The 7274-nt window shown below is 26.1% G+C and overlaps 1 long non-coding RNA gene across 1 annotated transcript; it reads left to right on the top strand.

Moving 5' to 3' along the window:
* Positions 1-1951: 1951 nt before the first annotated feature.
* LOC143757168 (uncharacterized) lies at positions 1952-3813 on the top strand. The gene is made up of 2 exons (XR_013210425.1): positions 1952-1991; positions 3654-3813. It is a non-coding gene; the product is annotated as an uncharacterized LOC143757168 (long non-coding RNA).
* Positions 3814-7274: the final 3461 nt, after the last annotated feature.

Raw genomic sequence — 7274 nt, 5'->3', positions numbered from 1 at the left:
TTAGTTAGAAAGAAAGATAGATCAGAAAGAAAGAAAGATAGATTAGTTAGAAAGAAAGAAAGAAAGATGGATAAGTCAGAAAGAAAGAAGGATGGATTAGTTAGAAAGAAAGAAAGAAAGAAAGAAAGAAAGAAAGATTGATTAGTCAGAAAGAATGAAAGATGGATTAGTTAGAAAGAAAGATAGAAAGAAAGAAAGAAAGAAAAATAGATTAGTCAGAAAGAAAGAAGGATAGATCCGTAAGAAAGAAAGAAAAAAAGATTAGTTAGAAAGAAAGAAAGAAAGAAAGAAAGAAAAAGATACATTAGTTGGAAAGAAATAAAGATAGATCAGTAAGAAAGAAAGAAAGATAATTAGTAAGAAAGAAAGAAAGATGGATTAGTTAGAAAGAAAGAAAGAAAGAAAGAAAGAAAGATGGATCAGTTAGAAAGAAATATTAGTTAGTTAGAAATAAAGATAGATTAGTAAGAAAGACAGAAAGAAAGATTAGCTAGAAAGAAAGATAGATCAGAAAGAAAGAAAGATATATTAGTTACAAAGAAAGATAGATTAGTTAGAAAGAAAGAAAGAAAGAAAGAAAGAAAGAAAGAAAGAAAGAAAGAAAGAAAGAAAGATTAGTTAGAAAGAGAGATAGATAAGAAAGATTAGTTCGAAAGAAAGAATTATGGATTAGTCAGAAAGAAAGAAGGATGGATTAGTTAGAAAGAAAGAAAGAAAGAAAGAAAGATAGATTAGTTAGAAAGAAAGACAGATAATAAAGAAAGAAAGAAATATTAGTTTGAAAGAAAGAAAGAAAGAAAGAAAGATGGATAAGTCAGAAAGAAAGAAGGATGGATTAGTTAGAAAGAAAGAAAGGAAGATTGATTAGTCAGAAAGAAAGAAAGATGGATTAGTTAGAAAGAAAGATAGATCAGTAAGAAATAAAGATTAGTTCGAAAGAAAGAAAGATAAGTTAAAAAGAAAGATAGATCAGTAAGAAAGAAAGAGATTAGTTAGAAAGAAAGAAAAAAGAAATAAATATTAGGTAGAAAGAAAGAGAGATTAGTAAGAAAGAAAGAAAGAAAGAAAGAAAGAAAGAAAGATGGATTAGTTAGAAAGAAAGAAAGATTAGTAAGAATAAAAAAGATGGATAAGTTAGAAAGAAAGATAGATCAGTAAGAAAGAAAGAAAGATTAGTTCGAAAGAAAGAAAGATAAGTTAGAAAGAAAGTTAGATCAGTAAGAAAGAAAGAGATTAGTTGGAAAGAATGAAAGAAAAAAGAAAGAAATATTAGGTAGAAAGAAAGAGAGATTAGTAAGAAAGAAAGAAAGATGGATTAGTTAGAAAGAAAGGAAGATTAGTTAGAAAGAAAGATTAGTTAGAAAGAAAAAAAGATAAGTTAGAAAGAAAGATAGATCAGTAAGGAAGAAAGAAAGAAAGAGATTAGTTGGAAAAAGAAAAAAGAAAGAAAGATTAGGTAGAAAGAAAGAAAGATTAGTAAGAAAGAAAAAAAGATGGATTAGTTAGAAAGAAAGAAAGAAAGAAAAAGAAAGAAAGAAAGAAAGAAAGATGGATTAGTTAGAAAGAAAGGTAGATTAGGTAGACATAAAGACAGATAGAGAGATTAGTTAGAAAGAAAGATTAGTTAGAAAGATAGATTAGTCAGAAAGAAAGATTAGTCAGAAAGAAAGATAGATTAGTTAGAAATAAAGAAAGATAGAGAGATTAATTAGAAAGAAAGAAAGATAGAGTAGTTAGAAAGAAAGGAAGATTAGTTAGAAAGAAAGAAAGATAGATCAGTAAGAAAGAAAAAAAGATTAGTTAGATTAGTTAGAAAGAAAGAAAGATAGATCAGTAAGTAAGAAAGAAAAAAAGATTAGTTAGATTAGTTAGAAAGAAAGAAAGAAAGAAAGAAAGAAAGAAAGAAAGATATATTAGTTTGGAAAGAAATAAAGATAGATCAGTAAGAAAGAAAGAAAGATAATTAGTTAGAAAGAAAGAAAGATGGATTAGTTAGAAAGAAAGAAAGAAAGAAAGAAAGAAAGAAAGAAAGAAAGAAAGAAAGAAAGAAAGAAAGAAAGAAAGAAAGAAAGAAAGATGGATCAGTTAGAAAGAAAGATTAGTTAGTTAGAAAGAAAGATAGATTAGTAAGAAAGACAGAAAGAAAGATTAGTTAGAAAGAAAGATAGATCAGAAAGAAAGAAAGATAGATTAGTTAGAAAGAAAGAAAGAAAGAAAGAAAGAAAGAAAGATTAGTTCGAAAGAAAGAATGATGGATTAGTCAGAAAGAAAGGATGGATTAGTTAGAAAGAAAGAAAGAAAGAAAGAAAGAAAGAAAGAAAGAAAGAAAGAAAGAAAGAAAAATAGATTAGTCAGAAAGAAAGAAGGATAGATCCGTAAGTAAGAAAGAAAAAAAGATTAGTTAGAAAGAAAGAAAGAAAGAAAGAAAGAAAGAAAGAAAAAGATATATTAGTTGGAAAGAAATAAAGATAGATCAGTAAGAAAGAAAGAAAGATAATTAGTAAGAAAGAAAGAAAGATGGATTAGTTAGAAAGAAAGAAAGAAAGAAAGAAAGAAAGAAAGATGGATCAGTTAGAAAGAAATATTAGTTAGTTAGAAAGAAAGATAGATTAGTAAGAAAGACAGAAAGAAAGATTAGCTAGAAAGAAAGATAGATCAGAAAGAAAGAAAGATATATTAGTTACAAAGAAAGATAGATTAGTTAGAAAGAAAGAAAGAAAGATTAGTTAGAAAGAGAGATAGATAAGAAAGAAAGATTAGTTCGAAAGAAAGAATTATGGATTAGTCAGAAAGAAATATTAGTTAGTTAGAAAGAAAGATAGATTAGTAAGAAAGACAGAAAGAAAGATTAGCTAGAAAGAAAGATAGATCAGAAAGAAAGAAAGATATATTAGTTACAAAGAAAGATAGATTAGTTAGAAAGAAAGAAAGAAAGATTAGTTAGAAAGAGAGATAGATAAGAAAGAAAGATTAGTTCGAAAGAAAGAATTATGGATTAGTCAGAAAGAAAGAAGGATGGATTAGTTAGAAAGAAAGAAAGAAAGAAAGAAAGAAAGAAAGAAAGAAAGATTAGTTAGAAAGAAAGACAAATCAGTTAGAAAGAAAGAAAGATTAGTTCGAAAGAAAAATAAGTTAGAAAGAAAGATAGATCAGTAAGAAAGAAAGAAAGATGGATTAGTTAGAAAGAAAGAAAGATTAGTTAGAAAGAAAGAAAAAGAAAGATTAGTTAGAAAGAAAAAAAGATAAGTTAGAAAGAAAGATATATCAGTAAGAAAGAAGGAAAGATAGAAAGAGATTAGTTGGAAAGAAAGAAAAAAGAAAGAAAGATTAGGTAGAAAGAAAGAAAGATTAGTTAGAAAGAAAGACAGATAATAAAGAAAGAAATAAATATTAGTTTGAAAGAAAGAAAGATGGATAAGTCAGAAAGAAAGAAGGCTGGATTAGTTAGAAAGAAAGAAAGAAAGAAAGATTGATTAGTCAGAAAGAAAGAAAGATTGATTAGTTAGAAAGAAAGATAGATCAGTAAGAAATAAGGATTAGTTCGAAAGAAAGAAAGATAAGTTAAAAAGAAAGATAGATCAGTAAGAAGGAAAGAGATTAGTTGGAAAGAAAGAAAGAAAAAAGAAATAAATATTAGGTAGAAAGAAAGAGAGATTAGTAAGAAAGAAAGAAAGAAAGAAAGAAAGATGGATTAGTTAGAAAGAAAGAAAGATTAGTAAGAATAAAAAAGATGGATTAGTTAGAAAGAAAGATAGATCAGTAAGAAAGAAAGAAAGATTAGTTCGAAAGAAAGAAAGATAAGTTAGAAAGAAAGTTAGATCAGTAAGAAAGAAAGAGATTAGTTGGAAAGAATGAAAGAAAAAAGAAAGAAATATTAGGTAGAAAGAAAGAGAGATTAGTAAGAAAGAAAGAAAGAAAGAAAGATGGATTAGTTAGAAAGAAAGAAAGATTAGTTAGAAAGAAAGAAAGAAAGAAAGAAAGAAAGAAAGAAAGAAAGAAAGAAACAAAGAAAGATTAGTTAGAAAGAAAAAAGATAAGTTAGAAAGAAAGATAGATCAGTAAGGAAGAAAGAAAGAAAGAGATTAGTTGGAAAGAAAGAAAAAAGAAAGAAAGATTAGGTAGAAAGAAAGAAAGATTAGTAAGAAAGAAAAAAAGATGGATTAGTTAGAAAGAAAGATGGATGAGTTAGAAAGAAAGATTAGTTAGTTAGAAAGAAATATAGATTAGTAAGAAAGAAAGAAAGAAAGATTAGTTAGAAAGAAACAGATCAGTAAGAAAGAAAGAAAGAGATTATTTGGAAAGAAAGAAAAAAGAAAGAAAGATTAGGTAGAAAGAAAGAAAGATTAGTTAGAAAGAAAGACAGATAATAAAGAAAGAAAGAAATATTAGTTTGAAAGAAAGAAAGAAAGAAAGATGGATAAGTCAGAAAGAAAGAAGGATGGATTAGTTAGAAAGAAAGAAAGAAAGATTGATTAGTCAGAAAGAAAGAAAGATGGATTAGTTAGAAAGAAAGATAGATCAGTAAGAAATAAAGATTAGTTCGAAAGAAAGAAGGATAAGTTAAAAAGAAAGATAGATCAGTAAGAAAGAAAGAGATTAGTTGGAAAGAAAGAAAGAAATATTAGGTAGAAAGAAAGAGAGATTAGTAAGAAAGAAAGAAAGAAAGAAAGAAAGATGGATTAGTTAGAAAGAAAGAAAGATTAGTAAGAATAAAAAAGATGGATTAGTTAGAAAGAAAGATAGATCAGTAAGAAAGAAAGAAAGATTAGTTCGAAAGAAAGAAAGATAAGTTAGAAAGAAAGTTAGATCAGTAAGAAAGAAAGAGATTAGTTGGAAAGAATGAAAGAAAAAAGAAAGAAATATTAGGTAGAAAGAAAGAGAGATTAGTAAGAAAGAAAGAAAGATGGATTAGTTAGAAAGAAAGGAAGATTAGTTAGAAAGAAAGAAAGATTAGTTAGAAAGAAAGATAGATCAGTAAGGAAGAAAGAAAGAAAGAAAGAGATTAGTTGGAAAGAAAGAAAAAAGAAAGAAAGATTAGGTAGAAAGAAAGAAAGATTAGTAAGAAAGAAAAAAAGATGGATTAGTTAGAAAGAAAGAAAGAAAGAAAGAAAGAAAGATGGATTAGTTAGAAAGAAAGGTAGATTAGGTAGACATAAAGACAGATAGAGAGATTAGTTAGAAAGAAAGATTAGTTAGAAAGATAGATTAGTCAGAAAGAAAGATTAGTCAGAAAGAAAGATAGATTAGTTAGAAATAAAGAAAGATAGAGAGATTAATTAGAAAGAAAGAAAGATAGAGTAGTTAGAAAGAAAGGAAGATTAGTTAGAAAGAAAGAAAGATAGATCAGTAAGTAAGAAAGAAAAAAAGATTAGTTAGAAAGAAAGAAAGAAAGAAAGAAAGAAAGAAAGAAAGAAAGATATATTAGTTTGGAAAGAAATAAAGATAGATCAGTAAGAAAGAAAGAAAGATAATTAGTTAGAAAGAAAGAAAGATGGATTAATTAGAAAGAAAGAAAGAAAGAAAGAAAGAAAGAAAGAAAGAAAGAAAGAAAGAAAGAAAGAAAGAAATAAAGATGGATCAGTTAGAAAGAAAGATTAGTTAGTTAGAAAGAAAGATAGATTAGTAAGAAAGACAGAAAGAAAGATTAGTTAGAAAGAAAGATAGATCAGAAAGAAAGAAAGATAGATTAGTTAGAAAGAAATAAAGATAGATTAGTTAGAAAGAAAGAAAGAAAGAAAGAAAGAAAGAAAGAAAGAAAGAAAGAAAGAAAGAAAGAAAGAAAGAAAGAAAGAAAGATTAGTTCGAAAGAAAGAATGATGGATTAGTCAGAAAGAAAGAAGGATGGATTAGTTAGAAAGAAAGAAAGAAAGAAAGAAAGAAAGAAAGAAAGAAAGAAAGAAAGAAAGAAAGAAAGATGGATTAGTTAGAAAGAAAGGTAGATTAGGTAGACATAAAGACAGATAGAGAGATTAGTTAGAAAGAAAGATTAGTTAGAAAGATAGATTAGTCAGAAAGAAAGATTAGTCAGAAAGAAAGATAGATTAGTTAGAAATAAAGATAGAGAGATTAATTAGAAAGAAAGAAAGATAGAGTAGTTAGAAAGAAAGGAAGATTAGTTAGAAAGAAAGAAAGATAGATCAGTAAGTAAGAAAGAAAAAAAGATCAGTTAGAAAGAAAGAAAGAAAGAAAGAAAGAAAGATGGATCCGTTAGAAAGAAAGATTAGTTAGTTAGAAAGAAAGATAGATTAGTAAGAAAGACAGAAAGAAAGATTAGTTAGAAAGAAAGATAGATCAGAAAGAAAGAAAGATAGATTAGTTAGAAAGAAATAAAGATAGATTAGTTAGAAAGAAAGTTAGAAAGAAAGATAGATTAGTAAGAAAGACAGAAAGAAAGATTAGTTAGAAAGAAAGATAGATCAGAAAGAAAGAAAGATAGATTAGTTAGAAAGAAATAAAGATAGATTAGTTAGAAAGAAAGAAAGAAAGAAAGATTAGTTCGAAAGAAAGAATGATGGATTAGTCAGAAAGAAAGAAGGATGGATTAGTTAGAAAGAAAGAAAGAAAGAAAGAAAGAAAGAAAGAAAGAAAGAAAGAAAGAAAGAAAAATAGATTAGTCAGAAAGAAAGAAAGATAGATTAGTTAGAAAGAAATAAAGATAGATTAGTTAGAAAGAAAGAAAGATTAGTTCGAAAGAAAGAATGATGGTTAGTCAGAAAGAAAGAAGGATGGATTAGTTAGAAAGAAAGAAAGAAAAATAGATTAGTCAGAAAGAAAGAAGGATAGATCCGTAAGAAAGAAAGAAAAAAAGATTAGTTAGAAAGAAAGAAAGAAAGAAAGAAAGAAAGAAAGAAAGAAAGAAAAATATATATTAGTTGGAAAGAAATAAAGATAGATCAGTAAGAAAGAAAGAAAGATAATTAGTAAGAAAGAAAGAAAGATGGATTAGTTAGAAAGAAAGAAAGAAAGAAAGAAAGAAAGATGGATCAGTTAGAAAGAAATATTAGTTAGTTAGAAAGAAAGATAGATTAGTAAGAAAGACAGAAAGAAAGATTAGCTAGAAAGAAAGATAGATCAGAAAGAAAGAAAGATATATTAGTTACAAAGAAAGATAGATTAGTTAGAAAGAAGGAAAGAAAGAAAGATTAATTAGAAAGAGAGATAGATAAGAAAGAAAGATTAGTTCGAAAGAAAGAATTATGGATTAGTCAGAAAGAAAGAAGGATGGATTATTTAGAAAGAAAGAAAGAAAGAAAGAAAGAAAGAAAGAAAGAAAG

Source organism: Siphateles boraxobius, unplaced genomic scaffold (genome assembly GCF_051911475.1).
Source record: "Siphateles boraxobius isolate OS27281-9 unplaced genomic scaffold, OSU_SipBor_1 30, whole genome shotgun sequence".
Classification (NCBI taxonomy): Eukaryota; Metazoa; Chordata; class Actinopteri; order Cypriniformes; family Leuciscidae; genus Siphateles; species Siphateles boraxobius.
Note: the sequence above shows the minus strand (reverse complement) of the source record. Positions and strands in the feature narration are given on the sequence as shown.